The following is a 26,020-nucleotide window of genomic DNA, read 5'->3' as shown; positions in this document are numbered from 1 at the left end:
TCCTCTTCTATTTTTTAAATTTTCTCCAACTTACTAACTAGAAGTTGAAGAATATGTGTCTATATTCAGGTTACCATTTTAGGCCTCACCTTCCTCACAACATCCAGAAGAGAACCACCTACAAAAGGTGTAGGAAACAGGTGTTTTTAACTAATTCCACCCAATAATTTCAATAATTAAAAGGGGCCTACAAGAAAGTCAGAGAAGGGCTTTTTATAAGGGCATGTAGTGATAGGACAAGGGGGAATGGCTTCGAACTGAAAGAGAATAGGTTTAGATTAGATATTCCAAAGAAAGAGAAATTCTTCCCTGTGAGGGTGGGGAGGCCCTGGCACAGGGTGCCCAGAAAAGCTGTGGCTGCCCCATCCCTGGCAGTGTCCAAGGCCAGGCTGGACAGGGAACATTCCCTCCGATAGGCACAATCAGCTTTTTGTGTGAATATCCTCTTAAGATGAGGCACAAAAATTCTTAGGTGAGAGTAAAGGAAAGCCCGCTAGGAATAGAGTGGTAGGTGAAAAAAACCCCCAAAAACAAACAGGTCACTGTTTAAAAATGGCCGTCTGCAAGTTTGTTCTTAGCAATCCCAATTCGCACCATTTGACTCAAGTTTGTGCCTGTCACTAAATATCTATACTGAACATTGACTGCAGTGAAGATGCACACAGTCTACATTTCCCACTGCAGAGACTTTACCTCATAAACACTAAGCCAGAGCAGAAGGAAAAGAGGAAAAGAAGTGGCCATATTTATGCTGGTAAAGCATTTCTCTTGGGGGTACACTGTGAGAAATGTAACACTAGCCCAGGCTCTCCCCCTCTCTCATTCATGAGGTCATGTTTCACAACTTATACAGACATTTTTATTGGGGTTTTTTTTGTGGATTTTAAAGTATCATGTTGGTATGTTCAAACCTGTATTACATATTCATGGAACAATGCTATTGCATGAACCCTTAACACAGTTAGAAAAGAATCCCACCTGTCTCAGGAAAAGGCACATCATCCCACAGTCATTTCCAGCACCACATTAAATCCCAGGTACTCTATGGAAGAAAACATACAGATGTGGCCCACAAGAACTGCATATCCAACAGATCCCCACTGTTCCTGCTCCATCTGCAAGTGCCCAAGGATACAGGAAAGGCAAGTCTTGCAGGGAGAGGTGATATCTTTTATGAGACAGGTTAATATGAAGCGATTAGGAGAGGAAGGGCACGAACTCCAGAATGCACAAGCCCTTCCTCACATACACTGAAGTGAAACAGAACCAAACCGTGACACAAGAGCAACAGCCAAGGCTTCCAAAACATCTCCACATCCAGCCTGTCCCTCCTCCCAAACAGGAAGGGAAGTCCGAAGAACATCCCGAAGCATGTAATAAATTACACAGTGAATCATATTCCTTATGGAAACTGTCTGGCTGAAGTCACACCACTGGAAATATGTGATAAAAGACAGAAAGAAACCTAAAAGATAGCCTCAAAGACAGAACACTCCCCCCATCCAAATTCTCAGAGTTAATACCAAGACAAGAAAATCCTGGAGTCATCATGAAGTTACTAGATTTTTTTGTAGATTTTTCCCATAAACAAACTTCTCCTTGGATTATAAAGTTGTTTATTGCTATTAACTGACATTTGACCTAGCTTTATATTCACTGGGTTTTTTTCAAGATTTAAGTGAGGTTTGTGTTCCTGAAACCTTGCCTGTCTTCTCCAAATAAGTCAGTTCAAACTGAAAAAATTTTTCTCCTTTCAAACCCTTCTTGTAGCCTGTTTGAAAAAAGTGTGTATTTTCTGAAAAATGAAACAAACAAAAATCCACCCAAACAAACAAAAGCCCCCACAAAAACACCATAGGAAAATGACTTTCCTTTAAAGTATTTTCCAGGTTACTGATAAACTTTGACCATTTCCAGTTACAACTAAAACCGTACCGCATTGCTCAAAATTCTAGAAGTTTCATCCTGCAATGCAACAAGGAGACAGTAACTTAGGTCTTCTTTTAAAGTAAAACCAGTTTTCTTTTCCTGGAGTTCCAAGCTGACTTAGGTAGCAGTGACAAAGACAGCAGGTGAGATTAAGCACATTTGACAAAGATGGCAGGTGAGATTAAGCACATTTACCTTTAAAAAGTCATGACAGAGATAGATGTAGTTGATGTGTTTGTTACCTGGGGTCATTTTGCTTGTTTTTTTAACTTTATTTGAATTGCAAAGAAATGTTAGCTGGAGCTGGCTTGCCCCCGGGAATGGTGTGCGCACTTAGATTCTCCCCAGGAACACCCAGTGGCATGAAAAGATTAATCCTGATGCTTTGAACCAGAGAGTAAAAGGAGTAAATTCCTACCAACAAACACCAAAACCATTTCAGATTGCAGACTTAGGTGAGAAATCTTTTCCAGCAAAGACTTCAACCCTGATTGCAATTGCCCTCTCTGATAGGATGCCAGCACGGGTCAAAATGTGCAGGAAGAGAGCTGAGCGCACGCACAGAAGCGGAGGTCACCAGGAAAGGGGGGAAGGAGAAGTGCTCCTCCCACCCTCTTCAGGCTTCTTCCTCTGCAGCCGCCCCACCGGGCTCGAGTCAGAGCTGGAATGCCTGGGGCATGCGCTTCCAAAGGCAAGTAATCCATAACCCGGGAGATGGGAAAAAAATCAAGCACAAATCCAAATAATTCCTTAGAACATCGAACTTTTAATTTAGATTAGACTACCTTGGAAGAAGCAAAATAATTAAAACTTATGACTTAGCTCTAGAAGCAAATATATCTAGGTTACATGTGGCTACAATGCCTATCCAGGACTAAAACATTCTTCCTAAACTTGTTCTCACTATCAGCTTAAAGCACAGTCTTGCCAAGGTTTAGCTTTCTGGCATTCTATTGAAAGCATAACCACATAAGACCTTACCGAGAACCAGCTTTAGGTTTGGCAGGGAGACCACCTGGCATCAAAGGTATGCTTGAGGCCATATCCATGAATTTTAGTAAAAAGCAAGAGGCTGCAGGTTTTCGGGGGTTTTTTAATGCTTTTGGCAGCTAAATTATTCTGATATTCCATGCATGCTTCAGTGCAGGGACAGAGTGCAGGGGAGATGCTTAAATCTAAGACTCATGAGTTACCTCTGAGCCAAACCACCAGTGTGGTGCTCAAGCCTGCCTGATAGAAAGGAGGGCTTATTTGTGCAGGCTCACCTCATGGCACAGCTACAGAGCTTTCCATACCCAAGCTAAACCCTTCCTCCATAGCAATCCACAGTACAGGGCATATGGACTAGGCTGCACTGTCCCAGAGTGCCACATCCTGAATGATTTGTTCAGCAATTGCTGCTGTGTGCCATTACAGGACCAAACACTGGACAAAGCAGAGATCTCTAAGCTTGTGTTATTACTCCTGCTCAGATACACAAAGAGTGTAAGGAATGGAAAATAAACTTGCCACCAGCACAAATAGGTTGCTGCAGATAGCAGGGGCGGTGTATGGAATTGAGTGAGAAGTATGCTGGAATAACTGAAGGTGAGGAAAAATACCCTAGTGCTCCAAGAAGAACCCAGCCACTAGATAGTAATCCATAAAATGTACAGTAATCCCCAGGATGTGATACATCTTTGGCTTTACACAAAGTATGCACTGCTTGGATGGGGAAGGGGAACTTGGCCACACAGAATTCCCATTCCACTGGTACAAATGGATGGTGCCTGGGCATGAAGGTCCAAAGCCCCACTGCACAGTCTGAAGTACAGTATTGTCCCATATGCTGGACTGCCATGGATTTTTGGTGTGTTTGAGGTAAAATTCAAGTTAATAGTGCCTTTCAGCACAGATGTGTAGAGTCAGGTATGAGCCAGCCCCAGCGTGATGACTGCTCACAGTCTCAGCACAGCATCCTTGTTCTTACACAGCACAATAGGGACGCTCATTACATGAGCGCCTTCCTCGGGGCTCTTCACTCAATCAAGGAGTAATTATTTAACCGCAATCCCATCTCCTTTGCATCCCCGTTAAAGAAAATCTTATGCAAAAAGGTAAGAGCTTGGCTACGAGTCCTTGGCCCAAACATCCTCCTGCCAGTGCTGTACTGCTTGCCAAGCCCTCACTGTTTGTACTTCAGGAGTTTGCAGCAGACAGACTGTGCCAAATCCAAAGAACTTTGTCATTAAAATAAAAAAATAACAGTAGCAAGTGCTCTCCATGCTTTGCTAATCTTGTCAAACTGTGCAGACAATTACAATTAATAAAAGTATTCTTAGGAAGCTTAATGACAGCTTTAGAGCCAAAGCTACTCTGCTTTCAGGTAGACTGGTATGAAGAAAGCAGCAGGGAAGAAATTGTCTCTTGCTCACAAACAAGAAAAGGACTCCCAAGGGAAACTGTCCTGCTCCAGATAGCAATTTAAGTAGTACAGATCTACCCAGGGACATAAGCTTCCCTCTCTGCCTGCCCATGAAAATACCTTTACTACCAGCACCTGAGCTTGTAACCACAGAAAAAGCATGATTCTTTTCTGCATGAGCTACTTAAAAGCATTTGAGGTCTTTCTTCCAAAAGGAATAAACAGACAAAGTTCACCAACTCCAAGAAGATCTGAAAAAACACTCACCCTGTCCCAACTCCACAAAGATAGAGATGTGCAGTAAAATGGCCTGCTCCACTACACTTGGCACCTACTACTGCATGTAACACCTATGACTTAAAGCAGTGGCTTCCAGACAGGGCAATGAATAGCCTAGGTAAGTATCTTTTAAGATGTCTAGCTTGAGAAATCAGTCATATCCAACATTCTTTTGGTGAACTGACATCAAGTAAAAGATTTACTGACTTAGAACTCACGTTTCTTTTTAGGGATAAATGATCACGGAGGACCAGACTAAGAATTTAAATATGGGTGCCTTCTTGTAGTATTTTTAAGGTCAAATCCTCTTGAGGCTTTTCACAGGCTGTATATCCACTCAGCAAGGCTAAAGGCGGTTCCCATGGTACTCCACCCAACCCTTGCGTTTTTCAGACATTCAAATGCTTTCAGGTCTATCCACGAGAAAGCTTTTTCAAGGAGCAAGTTCCCTGTCTGAACCCAGCAATTAGATTTCCAGGAGTTTCAGACACAGACAAACTTGCAAAATCCACCTCTAGACTACTGATGCCCCAAGCAGGAATGGTGATGCATCCACCATGGCAGAAGCATTTGGAACTTCACAGAGAGAGCTGCCTGGAGGTAAGAGTGCCATCAGGTTTGCTGAGATAGGCATCTTCTGATTGTCTCACAACAATTAAGAAAACCTTAGAGTTAAATAATTATGAAAGAGAAGAGCAACTCTGGGCCACCTTTTATGATTCACAGGTTTCAACTAAACCATAAAGAACACGAGATTAAGCCTCCTGGAAGGTCTGGTAATTTTGTTATCCTATTTATATTGTCATCATGATCAACTGTGATTTGATTTTAATTTTTTAATCCAGAGGATTTACTTAATCTGCTATAAAACTATAAATACAGCTAAACTGTTTGGGGTTGACATCCTCACTAAGAGATAAATAAATCTGTGGCATCATATACAAACAGTTCAGTGAACACTCAGCATTATTAGCACCTGAAAAGACACAGTCAGACCTGAAAGTTCAGTCAGAAGACTTAGCCATTTGTTGTAGCTTTGAGTTTTCTAAGAAAACCAACACCCTGAAAATAAATCTCAATTCAACACACACCATGTGCACTAAGATCCCAAGATAACACAGCAACAACAGTGGTCAAGGGATTTGTCCTGATGGAGAAAAAAGAAGTTTACATGAAATGTTTTGGGGGTTGTCAGGAACCATCAGGTGTAAACCCATCACCTTGACAGCTCACCTTATCTTAGATTGGTGTCTCAAAATTTAGCTCTGTTAAAACCTCCACAGCAAACCTAATCACATGTTAAGAAAACCAGTACTGCTTGTAATACAGTCTCAAAAGTAAAAGCAGAAAGACAGGAATTTACACCAGAAATTAGAGAAAAAAACTGGGTTTATTTTTTAAAGACTTACTTTGAAAATGTCATCTTGTGCATGTCAACTGTTGGCATCATCAACAAAAATTAATTCTTGCTTTTAACAGAAGTAACTGAAAAGACAGGCAACTAAAGATGTCATTACACTTTCTCCTGGATTTTAACCACCACACGTTGCAATAAAAGCAGTGACAGAAAGAAAACATGATTAACTGACAGCCAGTCTGGAAAAATGCAGCACTAGGTAATGGTTTCACCTCCAGATCAAGTCAGTGCATGTTTAAAAAATTTCTAGTACCCTCCTGAAGGAATTCAACTACCTTCTACAGCCAACAGGCTCCCCTTTTTCAGTTTTCGTCTCTTACACCATCTTATGTGATGGATTTCTCCCCACACTTCTACATCAAAGTTAAGAGTTGTACCCTGCCCTTTTTTCCACTTCCTACTAAGACACTTCACACTCACCCATGCTCACCTAGGCACGATCTCTTCTCTAGTAGCACAGTAATGTTTCTTTTGGCCTTAACTATGCTGCTCACACCTACACAGTCCAACAAATGTAATTTTTCAGACCTGTTCTTTGATGAGATGCATCATTATTTTCTTCTTAGCCCGTAAAACACAAGACTGTCACCTCTGTCACACTCCCTCCAAACCACTATTTGCTGAACTGTCTACAAGGACTTTGGCATCAGTACCAAGACTATTTGTGCTGACCAGAACTGCCTAGGTGAACACTTTGCCTCTGGGACCACCAAACACAGCAGTCCATGGTCTGTGACTGGCCTCCCGGGTTCTGTAATAAATCTCCATATTACTGCATGGAAGGGATACTCTAAAAAGAGTGTACACTAAGTAAAAATAAGCTGTGTCTTTGGTTCTACATGCCAAAGCAAACAAGATTAGTACTCCACAAAGAAAATAACCAAGTTATTTACCACTTTGGAGTTTTACCAAGTATTTGATACAGCCAAGCTGAAGCTGAGGATTTTAGGATATTTTCATTACAACTTGTTTTTGAATAATTGGGTCTCAAAACAGCACTATTTTGCAGAAAAAATATGCAAGCTCCAACATCTTTACTTCTGGAGTAAAACTTCTTAATCCTTCCATTTCACAGCAGTGATCGAAGCAAAATGAAGAAACCACTGTTTTGATAGCAAGGTCTCTGTGTTCAGTGTTTCATAACAATTTTGTGGCTGCAGAGATGCTATGTCATTCCAGACAGAGTGTCTCTCAAAATGGAAACCTGTCCAGAAGGAATTTAGAGAATCAAGCTCCCCAAATGAAGTGAACACAGCTGACACAGAAGCAGAGAGTGCACGATACTGTAGCCCAGCCTTCCTTACTTCCATTGGTAAAATGGCACTGAAGTCAGCTGAAGCCCTGTGGACACAAGGAACCATAAGTTGCCATGAAGACTGAAGAGGAGAAGTCTTCTCTAGGAGAAAATAAGAACAAACCAACCCCCAAGAGACTCTGTCAGGGGAGGAGGGGAGGAACAACAGGAAGGAGGAGGAAATCACTACAAATCTGGCATCTTTAATTCAGAAAAACATCAGAGCTCTTGCAATTCCCACAAACTAAACAAGGAATCACACAGCTACTGTGGAAAAGGGGGAAGAGTCCAGCCAATTCTGTTTAGAGAAGGAAGTAACGGGAATACCATGCCAAGCACAAGAGGAATTTCATTTGATGGAGAATCTACATTTCAATTTAGCCATTGAACCACTGCAGGTCATGCCAAAGGACATTTTTTTGTTCCATGTTTGTTCCTTACCTGGCAATAAGAAAATAAGCTTTTCCTCTGCTCCTCACTAGAAGGGTCTTGTAATATGTTGGAAAGGTAGTTCACTGCTTGCACCAGCTCACTGCTGAATGACAGTGCCCATAACACAACCAGTTTACCACACTCCTGGAAGAGCTCCCACCAAAACCCCTGCCATGCTGCTGTGCTTCAGAAATGGTGGTTAAGACACCGCTGGTCGGTCCAAAAGATCCTCAATTCAAGAAGGCAGAGGAAATGAAAAGCTGCGTGTTTAGCTCCCAGCTGAGTCTGGAAGTCGTGGAAGGTATACATAACACTTCACAAGGAAAGGGAACAGGAAGCCATGAAAGAAAAGAGTCATTATGTTGAAATGGTAACATTTTCGTGAGGTTACATAGGCCAAATGAGCATATCCCAGAAAAATGTGAATCAAAGCCTGGGTAAAAAAACCAGAAAGCAGTATAAGTGACAGCAGATAGAAAAAAAAGGAAAAAAAGAAAGAAAAAAAAACTTTAGAAGAGCAAAATGTATCAGATCATCAAAACCCATACAAAATAAGAAAAATCCTAAGAGGTGATGCGCAAAAATTGAAGAGTGCAATTACATTTGATATTAGTAACTAGATAATAACTGAGAAAGCAAAAATAGGTTTCTTTGCAAGGGCCCCTCCTGCACAGGGTGCTGGCAAAAAGTAAGTTCAAGATGGATTAAGTCAGGACTGACACAGCAGAAGAAGAGGGGGAAAATTGATTAACTAAGAGTAAGACACCATGTTCTCAACATTTATGAGGGGATTAAGTATTTAAGGGTTGAGCAGAAAACAGAAATATGTAATGGTCATTAAAACAAGCTATTCCAGCATAGGTACAAAGTGTTTGTAGAAAGTGCTGTACATGACAGAAAAGAAGAAAAAGACACAAAGATTGCTGAACTTCAGAACCAGAACAAGTTACTTAAAAGCAGCCACACAGAGCCTCCAGCAGGCCTTTATGACAGGCATAAAGGAGCATATGACAAGAAATGAGGGAGGACACAGAAACACGCTTCTCTCCCAGACCCAAGCCCACCATTAAATTTGCTCATGTGTCTTTGAGCATGTCAACTCAATTGCTTGAAGGAACTTTATGTAGACTTTCTAGAAAGCCCACTTTGTAGTCTATAACAAAAAGTACCAAAGAATCTAAATTTTAAGATAAACATAATATTTAGAACCATATGCACCCATTCCCCACTGCTGAGGAGATGGAAAAAACCCCTCAGAGGAGTAGTAGAGGGGGGAAAAAAACCCCAGATGGATGTGTCTGTTGATAGTAACAACATTGGATGAAGTCATGGGGAATTAACCACTTTAGTTTTGCACCTGGCTGAAGGGCAGAGCTGTGCTGACAGACAGGCTACTTCAGTTGACTTGTTTGCACAAACCCACACGCAAATTTGGCACAAGTCAGCAAAACGCAGTCTTCATGGTCTGGGAGGGAGGAAAAAAGTCTTCTCCCTGAATGACAAAAGCCTTCAGCTATCACCAGTAACATGACTAGTCCCAATGTGCTGTAGGGATGGCAGGTTCACCAGTAGGATGTTCCTATCTGCACAAGACAAGATCTTCTGCAACACCATCTGTTCCAGCGTGGATGCCATTCCATCACAGCACTGCCACACAGCATCAGGAGCTCTGCAGAGCTCCAGCTGAACCTGCAGAACCCTTGTACTCCAGGCAGGACTCCAAGAACATGGTGCTGGTATCACCATACTATTAGAGTAAATGTAAGGAACACTCAAAACATCCAAATGACTGAGATTGAAATGATATAAAAATACAGCATTAGGATTAAAAAGAAATCAGACACCACCACTTGAAAAGGAATGGGAGTGCTAAATGGAGTTGTAGGTTTAATCAACACTTCCCCCAGAGCAGTGGGCAGAGATGACACAAGCTATTAACAAGTGAGAAAAATGACAACTCTGAACACACTGGCACAATTTCAGTTAATATGAGAAGGAAAACAAAAACAGGGTAAAAAATGAATAGACATCACTAGCTATCCATTCTCAAACCAGAAAATTATTTTACATAATAAGTATGATATAAAAGAAATGCTTTCAAGTTTCCAGTAGGAAGAGATGAAGTTTTCCTTTCACTTTCCTTTAAAAACCCAAGTAATGAATACATTATTTCTGCTTGTGATTTCTGATCAGACAGATACACCACAACCTACCAAATGTACAAAATTTACCTGCCTACTTCAGATAGCTATGATCACTAAAACTACCTACTACATGAAGACCATGTATCCAGATTTTGTCAATTCATTATCCCTAGAAAGAGCCTAAGAAGCCCTATCATCTGCAAGGCTATTTTGTTCTGCTAGCTAATTAATTGCTTTTCTTATCATATAAGCCATAATAAAAATAGAAAGTCACACTGAATGAAAGCTTTATAAGACACAAGCTGCTCTGGAGAGAGTATATGTAGAAATATACACATGCATGTTCATGTATGTATAGATACATGGTTTGTATGTGGGTGTATCTATGAAAATACACATACATATATGTATATGTCCTGGCCCTGTTTTAAAGAAAAAGCATCCTGACAGAACCCAAGCTCTAAACTTCTCAGGTGGCAGACAAGAGCTTCCAATGGAGCACAAAGCTCCTGGAGCGCTGGGAAGCCAAGCCAAGCCAACTTGAACGGACAGCGGCAAACAAAGAGCAATCAGCTTAATAGCCTGAATCAATGGCTCCATGTCATGAATATACTTCTTGCTGCCTCTGCAGAAGACAAGCTTGAGGGGGTACATTCTGTGGCAGCTTAAAACAAGCTAAATCAGGGCTACCAGTGAGCACCCGAGTCCCTCATGCCAGCTGACACATTAATCCAGCAAGCTGACTCAGAGCGCTGCATCAGTCACCAACCGACGGCACAACTGTGGAACCCCGGGTTCAGAGAATTTCAGCCTTTCAGTGCTGACAGGCAATGATCTTCAAAAGCACACTGCATTTGACCTGAGGCCTTGGGAAAGGCTTCCCAGATTATGTAATAGCACTGAGATTGTTGCTGTGTAATTAAAGTTATATCACTGCGTGGAATATGTAGAGATGTAGAAAATTTAGGTTTCTGGGATATATGTAACAAGATGGAGGATTTTGGGTGTGGATTAGTTCTTCTTCTTTCCTCCTTCTTCTTCACAAGTCTGGGTGTTTTGGTATTGGTTAAAAAAACCTGCAGTGCATGTTTAGTTACTGGATGTTTAGTTACTGGATTATAAGTAAAAATAAATTAGTTGGCATTCCATAATTGAATAGATTGGACTTTAAAAGACCTTGAAAGGTAGCACTTGGGGGCCATTTTTACCTTGTTAACTTAGAGGCACACTCTATGCAGCTCATAAACATATGAGTCCGAAGAAAAGCCTGGTGTCTCCTGCATTTTAATCTGAACTCTGAGTAAAAGAACTTGAGAGACAGAGGTAAAACAAAAATAGAAAATTAATATACAACCAAGTAGAATAAACAAATGCAGCAGTAAACCACATCCAAACAATCTTCAGCCATTTCTGGTTCCCAGCTCTGGCTCACCGTGGGATCCTGACAGCCATTATAAGGCTGAGTTTGAGAAGACAGTGGCTGGGAAGACAAGAATCTCAGTACCTGCAAGCCTTTGGTGTTACTTGCCACAGAAATGCACACTGTGTTATCCTCACATGAGAGAGCTCCACTACTTTCTGTAGATCCATGCTAATGCTCTCCAATTCCACTTTTACAGTGACTGAACCCACTTCTTTTGGATAACAAGGGTAATAGCCAGTTGGGCAGAACACAGAAGAAAGGAAAGGACAGTCTACAAAGTATTTTACTTCTAAACTTTTAAGAAGGCAGGTAATTTAAGGTCTACCATGGAGCAAACAACCACCTAGAGTCTATGGAGCAAACAGTATGATGGATTTCTGGTCTGCTTCAAACCAAACACAAAGAAAATAGACTACTTGTGAGTTTGTTCCCTGACTTGGTCTCGAGTGAAGTCATACAATCTAGCCAAAGCAGCAGGCTTAGGGCAGCAGCTACAGGCAGAGGGACTGGGTCAAGCAGCCAGACGTGGTAACCTTTTCTACGTGCACAGCTGGAAAAAGACACTTTGTCAATAGTCTTTGGGCCGCTGTTCTTCTGCTTTGTGTATTTAGGTTAAGGCTCCTTGGGGCACTGACTACTTGTACACACAAAGCACTTACACCAGTGGCAGCAGTTAACATAACCCCAAAATGACAGAAGACAAACAGCAAGGGCTGGGGAAGCTGGCACATTTGTACTCACAATGTCTTTAGAGGATATCAGCCTCTTGAACTCAACATATTCTAGAAGCAAACACAAAATTTGCCACCTTTTTTCTTTAATATAAGTTTCTCTTCTATCTAGAATAACTCCATAGATGCCAGCTCTTTAAAGAGCCAACAATAAATTACTAACAGCACGAAGAAAAATAGCAACTCACAATAGAAGTGTTCAGACAGATAATTTTCCATACTTCTTCCCATCCTCTCAGTTGCACTGAAAGACATGTCTTTATGTGGACTCAGGACCAAGCTATTTGAAGCTTAAGCCTCTGAACCTTACAAATTTTCAACATGAAGATATGGTCTATAATGAAGAGTTTTGAAATCAACTCATTCTTAAATATTTACAAATACCTAGTGATAAAGACCAAATACACAAACCCACACAATGTTATTTTCTCAAAAGCCACCACATAATCTCATACATTTCTAGTTTTTAAGGTGTATGTTCAGTTACACGAATTATAAATCAAAAATACTTTCACAATCTTCAGCAGATATTTCCTAGATGCACAAATAGTATTTACTACTATGAACCTATTAGAAGTTACACCTTCCCCTGTAGTTCCTATAACTTGTCATTAGGCTTTATTTAGACAGCCTGTCAAAAGATTTCTCCTCATACACACAGAAAATAACTCTTTTGTTATCTACTCCTACAAGCCTAGCCCTACCAACCAAAGTGGAATGATCCTATTCTGTTGTCAGACAGAACAGACATTAGAACTACAGTTTCTGTGATTTAAATGAAATGTCATTGTCATGTGCAACTAATGCAGAACTTCTCTTCCTTCTTAGAAATACTTTTAATCTCTGTTGACTCTCTTCTTTTTCCTTTATTTAACCCACAGAGGTATATTTTCTCAACATCTGATCAATACCTCTTCTTTCCATTGTGCCCTTTTCTTTTTCTCTCCAGTTCTGCTCCTTACACATATCTTCCTTTTCTAGTACTTTCACTAGGACAGAAGTTGACCTTTTTAACACACAGCTTTTGAAACTGGATAAACTGTTTGAAACTTCAGCTTGAGAAAGTGATAAGCCTGAGTATTTTTCCACTGTAGTGCAATTTAACTGCATTTTGAGTAAAAGCAGAAGGATCACATCCCCAGACATCAGAAGATAGAACTGCATTTCAAGTTAACCATTTAAACATGAATCAGAACAAAATGTGCAGAATTTGGAATTCAAGGAAGCCCATTTCATTGCTGTTAGAGAAGCTGAAGGATGTGGTTACATGTCGGTGGTTCAATTTCTTTATCTACATCTTGTCCCAAAGCAGCTGATCGACTTAACAGCCATCCCACTTCACCTCAAAGAAAGAGCAATGCTATTTTTTGCCAATAGATAGACTACTCCAGCTGTGCTTTCATGTATAACAATTGACATTTGAAAGGGAGAGACATTTCAAGGAGGAAGTTAGGCTTGTATATTCTCATTTTGCTGACATAAATTATAAAAACAGGTAAATAAGTAATAAATAGGTAAGTAAGCATAAAGTATGACTGTACAGAAAAGCAGTACCACAAGCTGAGCCAAATACTAAGCACTCAATAGGAATGCCTTACTCTGGTGGATATAACAAGAAGATTTTTGTAAGTGTACTTGGTAATTTAGTTAAGCAAAGATATTTAAAAATGCTACTCCTGGATATCTACTGCAATATCAGGCAGGTTCTAGGTCAGGGAAAAAGCATATCAAGTGATGCCTCTGTTTTCTAAGCATCTCCCTTATACTGAAAGGTTTGTTTTCTTTCTCTTTTTTTTTAACCAAAATTGAACTATTGAACTGGAGATCACATGTCAGTACTGAGGTGTATATATATATATATGCTGAGAATGTACATACACAAAAACTTATATGTCCAACATCCCTCCCAAGTTAATCCATTACATAAATTCTTGGCTTTGAAATACTGAAAAACTTAAATCATCAACACAGTCTTATATTTCTTCTTAAATTTATTCATCACGCCATGAAAGCCATTTTTCTGTCAAAGTAGACAGCCTCTTCAGGAGAAAGGGGGAAGGAAAATAAAATGAAAAAAAGTGGGAAAACCATCATCAAAGGGCTCAGAAGCCTTTAAAAATTTCCAAAACAACTGCATCTCTCTAAGCTAGCATTTGCTAATAGTGTCACTATATTCAGCTTTTTTCTGTGCCTGACACTAAGCAGTACATTCAGAGATGGTCCCAAAGCCTTCTGAAAAGCCAAGACATGAACCTTCACCCTGAAGCAGTCCCCTCTTCCCACCCACCCACCTCCCCTACTCATTACCTCCTTACTGCTGACTTAAACAGTATACAAAGTCAGTAACTGAAAAGAATATTCTGCCTATTTTAATTCTAAATCTTCAAAATCCTCACCACAACTCAGTTAGAAAGATTAGATGATCATTGTTTGAACCCTCAATATCCTGTAAGTAAAAGAAAAAGATTTAGTGTTAAACAGCAACTGTATTTTCACTTAGTTATGCAGACACTTCATAGCCACTTTGCCATACTGACTTATGTCTGGGTGTTTGAATAAAAATAGCTAATGTGCTTGCTTGTTACACCATGAAATAAAGTGCACAAAGCAATTGCCAGGACTGGTTTTGCCCATGGAAGGCAAAGGTCATGAATAGCTTGTATTTGCAGAAGGCTGTCAGAGGAGCTGCGTGCCTGCACTTCCTCCACAGCTTTCCATAGGTTTAACCACACATGAGGCAGAAGGGAAAAAGACGCCACATATTTCCTCATTTCACAACAGGTCACACCTGCAGGAGAGCTTGCAAGTCATGCAGCCCTCAGTTGCAGAAAAAAATTCAAATCCTTTAAATTTAAGAGGCTGGAAAGATGCATGTCTCTTCATGGAAATAGTATCTGGGGAAAATGTGCAATGACAGTAATAGTTAATCAGTATTTCATAACTTCCTTTTGCTGTCCTGACCAGTATCTTGGAGATTTGAACTTGTACTCCTGGTCTTTTTCATCCCTTTTTTTTCTTGAAGGAGTTAAATTTCTTTCAGTAATATTTAGACAGGAAACAGGCAACAAATGGACTGCTCATACAATCATGCCTGGGCTGGATAGACATATTTTTCAGGCGTCTTCAAATAGGTCTGCCTGGAAATCATGGCAGACAGCGAAGTGAGCCACACTGAGGAAACAAGCTTTGTCACCTGGATGGTAACCAAACATGGATTTTGGTTACTAAAAGTGTGGCATTATATCTCTAACATTTTGAATTATCTAACGAGCAGAACAGAGGACTGAGAAGCTGACAGCATGCCCACACTGTGTCAGCCATGAGAAGTCAGGGATTTTCACCAGCTGGACAAGAGACGTCACTCCACCAACCAGGAAAATCAGACCTATTCAGCTGAAAAGTTACATGCAAGAAAAACCGAAACAAAAAAGTGAGATAGTGAGAAACACTATAGAAACAAGGTAGCAGCAGAAAGTGCAAGTACAAGCAGCTCTCTTATCTTTATTAGACTTTATTGTAAGTCTCCTACTAGTCAGGAGAACATGAAGTTTACCATCTCTGCTAAGAATGCTGCCCATCTACCTTCAGCTGCCCTGTCTTCCTGAGATGCAGGACTATGAACATACAGACCGGTCACTGGAGGTTACACTTCTACAATAAGGCCTCCCAACACCCACGGTGTAAAAGCTTGAGAGCTTTTAGGAAACTGAAATGACGTGGGTGTAGCCTGGGAGAAAAGGGAAGAAGGTTTGGAGTCCTCTTGCTAGGAGAAGAGACTTACAATCAATGCAGAACTCCAAGCAGACTTTGGGAAGAGAGACTTTCACAGCCTATCCTCAGTTTGGAGCACAGCTGCCTTACACACAAGGTCTTCCGACAGGTGGAGGGAGCCCTCCTAAAGTGGTGACACCATTTGCCTTCTGGTGATCCGGATTCAGTCTATTGCATATTTTGAGACTTATTAGAACCCAACAACATGTCAACCCAATGCATTAAGATTACTGCTGTACTCCTTTGCTGGAGTAGTTTTTCTCCTTGCTTAAAAATTGGCAAACATTTATGAATCTTTGTGGAAACCAAGCTGAAGTTTATTCTGTTTGCTCCCCAACTGTTCTTAGCGAGAGGCCTCTACTTAAATTGTCTTAGTTTGGAAAGGCACTTCTGAGTATGATGGCATTAGAAGAATGACATGCAACACAAAGTTTCTTCCCTCTCCACCTCCCTTCCCTCCCAGCTTTCCGGAGTTCAAACAGACTCCCATGAAAGTCAGGGAAAGCAAAGCTGGAAAGCAAGAGAAAAAAATACTGTGTCCCAAGTATGACTTTTCAAGTAGGGAGGTATGAAACCCCAACACCTAAGCACTTGTAACAAAACACCTGTGGGAACTGGATAGGTGATAGGTGCTATACATATTCCAGGTAGCATTAATAGAATGAGCAGAAAGTAACCCCATGCCTGTTCTTCAGGCAAACGTTCTTGGCGACTTCAACCCACCTCTGACATTAAGGGTTGTTTCAGTAGCAGGATGGCTCAGAGAAACTCTCTGAAGCATAGTTCAGACTCTTTGCATGTATCTGTAAGATGGTGTTTAGAAGCCTGTCCTGCTTGAGGGACTGCACAAACTTAGTGAAATATGCACTATAGAGAAAGGCACTCCCCTGCAAGGACCATCTTGCAGGTAGAAACCCAAGTTCTGGCATGGGATTTGAGCCTACAAAGTCTGAGGTGAATGATTCCTACAGCTAGCAATCAAGAAGCAAAAACAACACTTGGGCTATTAAAAGTATGGCATTTATATCTCTAACACTATGAACTACTCAGCCTCTAAACATGCTTTACTAGGGGTTCAGTAGGAGCAAAATGCAGCACTGAATCAATTTTATCCAGAATAGTGTGGGAGGAGGGAGAGTTCCTTTCCTATTTTGAGAGCAACATCTATGCTACACATGCAGAGCCAAAGCCTTCTAATCCAGCAGGCTGAATACATACTAGTTATTCAAACTCAAGAACGTGTGCATAAAAGGAATTTCATACAATTAGTCCCTGTTGTCCTCCTCAGTTTATGCTCTCTGTAAAGTTCTCATTCCAGTGTTGCTACATTACACACTCGGACCCATCTTTTTGCCTCCCACAATGCCTTCAGTAATGCAAAAACACTACACAAGCAGGCAGGAATATGTAAAAAGAGAGTATCTGTACAGCCACTGATCTATCATTTAGTCAACAGCCTCAGTTCATAGATCATTTTAGTAAAGCAAAAATCAAGTGAAGCACAATAAAAATGCATAACGCTATTTAAGTCTCAATATTAGAAAAATGTGTCAATTTTCTGCCAAACTAATGTAATGGAACACAGTTCCATTATGATTTTATGAAGATTTTTTTCATATTATTTTAGCAGACCACAGATCACTCTGGATAGCATGCAAAAAGATCGTATGGAGAAAAAAATTACATTTATTCTCAGCTAATGAAGGCTTCTGCACACACCTCTAGTTTTGTATCTTTATTTGCTAAACAAATGACAGAAGTTTATATCTTCAGCTTGAAAGCAAAGAGTGCAAACGTACCTGAGGAGGTCTGTGCAAGGAACTGATCCAAGTTTATGAGGAACAGCATGAAAACTCATATTGCACAGGGAAAAATTAGTTCAAAACACACTTAGAGAGAAGCTGTGTAAGTCACTGGCAACATAAGTGTCATATTGTAACCAGGAAGGAGCAGAGATAACTAAATTCCCCTCAAAGAAGAACATTGTTTCAGGAGTTCCTTTCATACCTTTCAGCTTCGGACAGTGAAAGCACAGAAAAGCAGCACCATGGGAGCTTGGGAATGTCCCCACTGAATCCCTGCAGCCCCACCGGAAGCCTCCCATCACTGAAACAACATTCTTTCCCCTCTTTCCTAGCTTGCCCAATTATTAATTTTGGTGGTTTTTTTTTCAGCTGCCGGAGCATTTCATAGGGACACAACATGGAAGGCTGCCAGCCTTCCCAGGGCCAGCTCCGGGTAGGACACTCTTGGCTCAGCAGCAGAGCACACAGCGCAGCAAAAGGAAACACAGTGCCTTGAACTCACGCCCATCTTCGCTCTTGCCCTCCATCTACACACCCTACATGCAGATTTGCTCTGGGCCCTGAGCAGTAATTCACTGGTGCCCAACACCATCTCCGCTGGAGACCACGATACCTGCCAGCAGGCCCTACCCACAGGCAAACCAAGAACTGCTCAGATTAAAACCAGGCAAATCTAGAAGTTAAGATGCCAAACTTGACCATTAACGTCTATTTTTTGCTTCCTTCAGATGTTGCAGGAAGTTACAGAGTAACTGTAATAGAGTTTTGCTATTTGGAGCTGACGAGACAATACCCATGTAAAGATCAGACACAGTGGAGCAGAGAAGTGGTGATACGAGCTGCCCTGGTGCCATGACTGTCCTCAGACAGCAGGAATACTGCAGGAGCACAGGGCATCCCAGCCTCCTCTCTTGCTCCAGAGCCAGTTTGATCTCCATCAGCTTTGGCACTGGGGTGGGGATACTATTGCACTAGTGATAAACCCCGAAGAAGAGGATCCCCAAGTAACTACGAAGCAGCTTGAACTTGCAGTGCTCACTTCACCTTCTTGCAAATGACCCCTGGTCTTCAAACAATTAATAGCTTTAGGCCAGAACAACATCCTGACACACACCACCAGGCCAGCCATCACCTGTGGCTTTTGATTTGTGCAGAAAGTAGAGGCCATGTATGCAACTGGCAGCCCTAAAGGATGATACGTTACCCTTTGTTTATGAGGGGGATACCAAATAAACCACAGAAATATTAGTGACACTGATATGTACTTATTGATACTTAAAATATTCTACAGAAACCCTCCATGTCCCAACACTCATTCTGGGAGCAATCCCTAAGGAATTGTAGGGAAAGTACGTGTACCATTTGACACATTAGGGACATGCTTACCTTCCTATTACCAAGAAAACCAGCGTCTTGAAAATTCTTAAATAATTAAGGATGTAGCATTACACAACCATGCACAAAATACTACAAGACTGCAAGAAGCATTTAGTCACTATCATAACAACAAATCCATGGGGCAGATTCAGTGGAGTCACAGATCAAATACACGTTTCTTTCAAAGGTTGAAAAAAATGTGGAAAAGAAAAAGGAAGGCATGTGTCAATCCTTCCACACCTCATCCTTTGACAGTAACTACTCTATGCCATCTGGCTATTAAGAACTGTCAGCACTTGAAGAATATCCATGGTGCTTTCCTGACTGCTTCTACAGAAAGAAAAAAGAAAAAAAAGTCCTAGAAAATTCAGCCGACATAGTATAAAGTGAAAGCTATCATCCTGCTGCCTCCTTTTTCTTGGGGGGATAGAAGTGCTTCAGCTGTACTTACTGTATTTCTTAGCTTAACTGTATTTTGAAGACAGTGAATATTGCTGAATCGGTGTGAGGATTATGGTATTGAACTTTAAAAACCCAGGTGACGGAGCAAAGCCCTCACCCTGCACACACCTCTTACTGCCCAACACCTTGGAGCAGAGCTCACTTGAAGATAAATACAAGTAACAGAAATCAACATCTACCTTGGCTATTTGACATTTCTTATGAAGGCCCAGAAGAGAGCCTGAATTTAGCCCCTGAGGGCTTCGGAAGGCCTATGTGAATCTGTTATCTGATAGGCAGAAGAGTGACTGGCCCATCTCACATCCAGTTTTCAGTGACTCCGGATGACTTCACTCCCCCTGTGAGCAGCAGCACAGAGCTCCCAGGGAAGAGTTGATTTGCCAAGGAAGGTGCACTGGCACATGGCAGATACAACCACAACTCCTCCCACGGGTTGAGGGCTGGCACCCCGCCGGGGCTGGCCTGGGAGACAGAGCTCCCAGCAAAATCCATTTAACACATTCCTGCACAGCTTCTGCCGATACTGTCCCTATGGCCAGGCCAAGCTAGAAGCAAACACCCGTGCCCAGCCAGCTGTCTTTGCTGAAAGAAGAGCGCGCCTTTTTATAAAAACAAAGATAACTGAGCTCACTATCTTCTACAGAAGTTTTTCTGGTGTGATTTTGTTCCATTACATCTGCTTAGGTAGCTAACAAAAGCAGAGCTACTGGAGCAGGAATGTACTCAGGTATCTTTATACAATATGTTACATTTTTAAAGGCTTGGTTTGTTTTTCTGGACCTTTCCACATGTATTAAACCCTACAGCATTTTGAAGCTACTATCTCTAGCACAGGAACTGACACCCTCTCTGCTGCTTTTACATATTTGCTCATTTTAAAAGGGACTTTTAAATTGTGTATTAAGATTTATTAAAGCACTAGTGTATTAAAAAAGCATAACAACTGGAACTTACTACAACTCAGATATTTCTTATAGATTCCATCCTCAAAATATTAATAAGCATACTCAGTAAATGCAAGATTTGCTTGTGAATATCACTATTCTTTGTATCCTTTGTCATTAAAAATGAAAGCTAAAAATACATGTACACCTCCCTGCTGCATACTTCGCTCCACATTCAAGCAGAAACTCCCAGACAACCAACATAAACAACTGTGATGAATGTTTCAATCTCCAATGGGCAGTGGGATGAACACCATAAAAAGAAATTAAGACTTACTATTTTTCCACCTCCCCTCAAAACACAAGAGTCTAAACCAACTCCTGTTTGGTCAGTTGTGACTTTGTAAACTCTGTATCTACCAAACCACACACTGCCAGGAATAGCATGAATCTCAGAGCAAGGATTACAAAATCATTCTGGGGTTTTGGCTGGGGTTTTCTCTTTTAAGAGCCCCAACACACATCCTTGCAAAGAGAAACAGTTTAATCTGCTTTTAAGTCTCAAAACTAGCACAGATCTATTTATTCTGCTGGGTTCAAACACCGAATGTTTGAACAAAAAAAGTTAGTCATACGTCAGACAATACAGCTCGCTATGACTACACCCTTCATTTGAAAGAAAAACAAAGAAATCGATTTTATATTTCAACCAGCTGAAACGACAGTAAAAGAAAGTAAATTCTCCTGGGTTTTCTTAAAAAAAAAAAAAAAATTAAAAATCCCAGCTTCTCATCTGACATCTAACCAAATGTTTTTTGGCTGCTGAAAAATCCTGCCATTGGTCAGACTCGGCAATAGGCACATCCCATACACCTGGTGATGCGCGCTCAGCCCCGCATCTCGGGCCGGGGGGGACAAAGCCGGGAGCGGGGATCTGTCAGGCCGCGTCCCGGCGCCAGCCCCGGGCCGGGAGCTCAGGCGAGCGCGATGCCAGGTTAACAATTTGCAATTTGCCTCCCTCCTGGACGCCGCGGCAGCCCTCCATTTTGTCAGCCGCCTCAATTTAAACGTTCTCCAAGTCGACCGCAGAACTTCAACATTTCTTCGGGAGCCCTCCGAGGCTTTAAAGCATCCCCGACCATTTTACGCAGCCCGCTCGCAGCCAGCGCTGCGGGCTAAGTTTAGCAGGGCAGCCGCGCACGCCGCGGCTCACGGGCAGCGCCGAGCCCCCCGCGGGGCAGCCCGCGGGCTCCTTCCCATCGCTTCTCCCAGCGGCGCCTCCTCCCGCCCCGCGCTCCGGCGGCGCCCGGCTTCCTCCCCGCACGGGGAGAGGCAGGTGGATGTCGGGAGGACGGGAAGGAAGGGACGCGAGGCAGGAGCCGCCGCGGGCAGCGGGGTGCCGGCAGCAGGTAGGGAGGGCAGCGCGGGGCGGCCGCCGGTGCCTGCGGTGCCTGTGCCGTTCCCCCTCCCTCCGGCCCCCGTTCTTACCACCTGCGGAGGCGGCCGGAGCACGCCCGGCCCGGGGCAGCGACCTGTCCGCTGCGGGCGCTCTCCTCCGGAGGTGAGGGGGCGGCGGGGAAGGGCATGCGGGAGGAGAGAGGGAGGGAGGGCTCCCGCCGCCCGCCTCTCGCTCACCTCCCTCCCCCTCCTCCTCCCCGCCCAGCCCGGCCCGGCCCGGCCCGGCCCGGCCTCCCCCCCGCGCCCCTCGCCCCCCTCCCGGCTTGGCTTCCACGGGGCAGCGCCGGGCCGGGGGTCCCTGCGCTGCTCCGGCACTTACTGTGTCACCCCTGTCAGTCTGTCAGCCTGTCCCCTCGGCAAGGATAAAAGTAATTGCCCACCAGCCTCGCCGCTGCCGCCCGAAACAACTTTGTCTCCTTCCAGTCGCTGGGAAAGCTCCTCTTTTTCCTTCTTCTTCAATAAGGGGGGAAAAAAGAAAATCGCACCCAAAAAACAACAACCAAGCCCCAGCAATTTTAAAAATTAGAAAAAAAAAATATATATTCGGCTTTTTTTTTTTTTTTTAAGAGTGGGAAGCGTGAAGGTGGGAGTGGAGAGGAGCAGAAAAAGGAAACATTTGGAGCTTTGGAGCTCTCTTTTCCCTCTCCTTCCCCCCTCCCTCCCAAGATGGCTTGAAAAAATTAAAAGGGGACAGTGATGAGGGGGACACACACACACCAAAAAGCTCGGGAGGACGGAAAAAGTTTGGGGGGTTGGGGGGGTTTTGTGTGTGTGTATGGTCTTTTTGTTTGTTTGGGTATTTTTGTTTTGTTTCTTTAAAGCATCAGATTCCCAGAATGACCGAAACGACGACAAACACACGGGAAGAGCAGGCACAAGGAGAGAAACGAGCGAGAGAAAAGAGTTTTGCTGGTCAGTAAACTTCAAGCTGCTGGGATGAGGTCATTGGTATAAAAATAAAGCGATGGCGTCATTTGAAACCAATCCCAGTGAATGAACTCAGCCGGGGGGTGAAGGTGGGGGGAGAGGGTGAAGGAGAAAGAGGAGGAGCAGCGAGAGAGGATCCCTGCGGGGCAGCGGCGGCCGCGCAGCCCCGGCGGCGGGAGGCGATGGCGGTGGGGGGGAGCGGGTCTCTCGCTGTCCCCAGGGGAAACACAGACCCGCGGCCCCCAGCGACAGCCGCCGGGCCGCCTCTGGGAGGAGCCGCGGAGCGATTCAATCGAGCCGCCGCCACGGCCCTTCCCCGCCCCTCGCCCGGCCCTCGCTCCGCTCCGGCCTCTCCGCAGGGCCCGCCCCGCCCGCGGCCCCTTCCCCGCGCGGCCCGGGGCCTGCCGGGCATGTGGCGCCTCGCGACGCCTCGGCCCCGGAGCCCTGGCCCCTCGGCCCCCTCAGCCTTGGCCTCTCGGCCACCTCCCCTCCCTTCTGCCCTGCACCGGCTCAGGGCACATCCCTAAATACCGTCCTGGCCTTTGCTTTTACAATGAGCCGCTGTGCGGTGCGATGCTGAACCACCTGGGTGTGAAGGCGTTACATCCTGCTGCTGTAGTGTTATGGGATCATACAATCACAGTGAGGGAAGGGAGCTTAAAGTCATGCAGTTCCAACCCCTGTCACTGAGGTGAGCAGAGCACCCTCTGGGCCATGTGGAACATTGGGGGCCTTTGCCCTTTAGATAACCTTGCTAAATAAATTTGAAAATCTGAAACCGCCCAGTGAAAAACTATGCAGATACACAGAAGCATATGTTATTTTTGTCTGACGTATCTGTTATGGCTAGTACCAATCCAAACTAGTGAGGTACATCCTTCAGGGGCTACATGGGTCTGCAGAATATTCTGCAACCCTGTTCCAAATAAGACAGAATATTCTGCAGTCCTTTCTCCCTCAGAGGCATCGTAACTATGGTGAACCTGCCAGCACCACTGTGTACGCGGGACAACTTGCACACCAAAATTCAAACTCCATCACCTCTGGTGGCTTTTGAATCCCTGTGCCAGAAGCCCTTGGAAGACAGCATGAGGAAGAGGATTAACTGCATGGGTCCTTACATTCTTGGTGGCTGTCTCTTCAAACGAAGTGCCTTCAGAAAAGCACATGGCTATCACTCACAGTAAAATGGTTTGGGTGGTTGGTGTTTCAGGAAGCAGGTAACTCAGAATAAATTGTATGGTGGTGGGCTCTGTCCTGGCAATATTGACCAGGAACCACCTTGATGAAGGGCCTTGTGTTAAGGAGTTGTGAGCTGTCTCATGAGAAAGCCTTGTTGGCACTCATACTGAACAGTCTTGTCCTGTGTGAGGGAATGCAGAGCATGCAGGAGAGAGAGAAGCCCAAGCTCCATGAGAGAGACAGATGATCAAAAGCAGTGAAGAAATTATAGTAAAGCAATTAACATTGGGATGTTCACTATTTTGCATGTGTCCGTTTCCCAGTAGCTGAAAAGCAGTTTTGCCTTGTGTCTCAATAAAGCAGTGGCCCCAAAGATGCCTTTCCCAAACCCCCAAAGTGCCCACAGCATTAAAAATCTGCACAATTAACTGCTGGTTAATGGAGCTAGAACTGACCCATTTTGACGAAGGGGATCAGAGAGCGTGCCAGAGAAACTGGAGGTAACAGCCAGTGCCCCAGCTCTTTCATTCCAGAAAATTGCAGGAACAAATAGTTCCAGCATGGTTATCCTCACAAAGAGAAGTGAGGAGCAGCAGAGAGAGGTGCGTGGTGAGGAGGAAAGGCATTTCAATTCTCTCTTCCCTTTCGTCATCTCAACTCAGTAACACCTTATGTAACACATTTGGGTTTTGTTTAAGTTGTGAGACTGTAAAAGTTTCCTGACTGCAAAACTTGTGATCTTTTGAAAATATTTTTCTTTCTAGCTGAAAAAAAGGATATATGCAGAAAAGCCTGTACTAGAACAGCAAGTTAAAGCTTTTTCAATATAAAGTCAGGATATTTCCTTTTCCTAATGTAATAAAAGGTGTGACAAAACCAGTGGTATCACAATTAATTCCTGCATGTTGAAATTATTACTAAGAATAACTTTTCTTTTCACCTGAGGTTGAGCCAAAAGTCTGATGTGGGAGAACATTGCAGGGTGAAACTGGACAGGTTCATTGCTAACCTGAAGACACAAACAGAAGGAGTCAGGAGGACTCAGACACAGCAGCATCAGACCTCGCTTCATTGAGAATAGGAGCTGCATCTCCTGTTTGCAGTGGACAAAGTGTGAGTGTGTTGGCAGCTGACATCCCTCCAGCTGGCCGTGGCCACTCGTGTAGGAGCAGTAACTCCTTCTCATGTCAGAGTCTAACTCTGGCTTAACTCTTTTTTTTTCGCCTATGAGAGGAAATGTTTCCCCTATGTTCCTCCCTACCACTTGCACAGAGCGGGCTCCTGGAAATGGTCTGAATTGCAGGTGCAAATCAGGAGAGAGGCCTTAGTCTGGCAAACACCTGAACCATCTGGCAGAGAGAGAGTGCCTGGCTTTGGTGGTGTCCCTGGCTGCTGACCTCCCCTCCCCAAGTTTTTAAAGTCCATCAATTCTGTGAAATGGATTTTGCTACACTTCTGGTGATGGATTTTTTGGCCTAAGTTCACTGTTCCTTTTTGAGAATGTGGTATGGAAAGAGTTAAAGTTAGTGTTCCTTTCTTGTGCCTCCTTATGAGGCTTATGAGATAAGAAGATTGAAGTGTCTATATGGGATAAAACAAGGGCAAAAGACACTATGGTGGCTATCCAACAGGCTATGCAACAGCCCATGAACTTTGATACTCCCCCCGTCCTACCTGTTCATGTCTCACTTCTGGCAGGAGGGGCTGCAAGTGTGTCACCCCTCACTGCCCCTGTTCCTGGGGGCCAGGGAGGGGCAATAGCTGGGTACTTTTAAGAGCTGGAGGTCACGCACCTTGTTTACAAAGGTTTCTCTTTCTTTTTTAGTAAAAGCTAGTGCAGCTTTTGTTCCTTTTCCAGCTAATGCATTTTGTGGCACTTCATTTGGTTAATCAGTTAGCAGTGATTAAATAGGGGAAAGATGAATGACAGCCGGAGTAACGTCATCATGGTTTCTGCACAGTGGAAGGGAGTGGTTTGCCAGGGAAACCTCTTGCGAAATAAGTGAGAATTGAACTATAAGCACAGAATTTACCGTGCTTTAAAATCCCCTTGTGGGTGCTCACTTCCTTCATAGGCTGGAGTTGTTGAAGAGGTTATCAT

General features: G+C 43.3%; 1 protein-coding gene across 3 annotated transcripts in view; it reads right to left on the bottom strand.

Annotated features, from left to right (window-relative positions):
- DUSP16 (dual specificity phosphatase 16) overlaps nt 1-22,352 on the bottom strand; it is a 63,939-nt gene extending 41,587 nt beyond the window's left edge. For 2 of the 3 annotated variants that reach the window (XM_069003424.1, XM_069003427.1), the window contains exon 1: nt 21,841-21,965. The gene's annotated coding sequence lies outside the window, so the exon portion shown is untranslated. Of the gene's footprint in view, nt 1-21,840; nt 21,966-22,190 lie in introns of those variants that run through there. The other variant, XM_069003426.1, reaches the window with a different exon arrangement.
- Nucleotides 22,353-26,020: the final 3,668 nt, after the last annotated feature.

Source organism: Aphelocoma coerulescens, chromosome 1A, assembly GCF_041296385.1.
Source record: "Aphelocoma coerulescens isolate FSJ_1873_10779 chromosome 1A, UR_Acoe_1.0, whole genome shotgun sequence".
NCBI lineage: Eukaryota > Metazoa > Chordata > Aves > Passeriformes > Corvidae > Aphelocoma > Aphelocoma coerulescens.
Note: the sequence above shows the minus strand (reverse complement) of the source record. Positions and strands in the feature narration are given on the sequence as shown.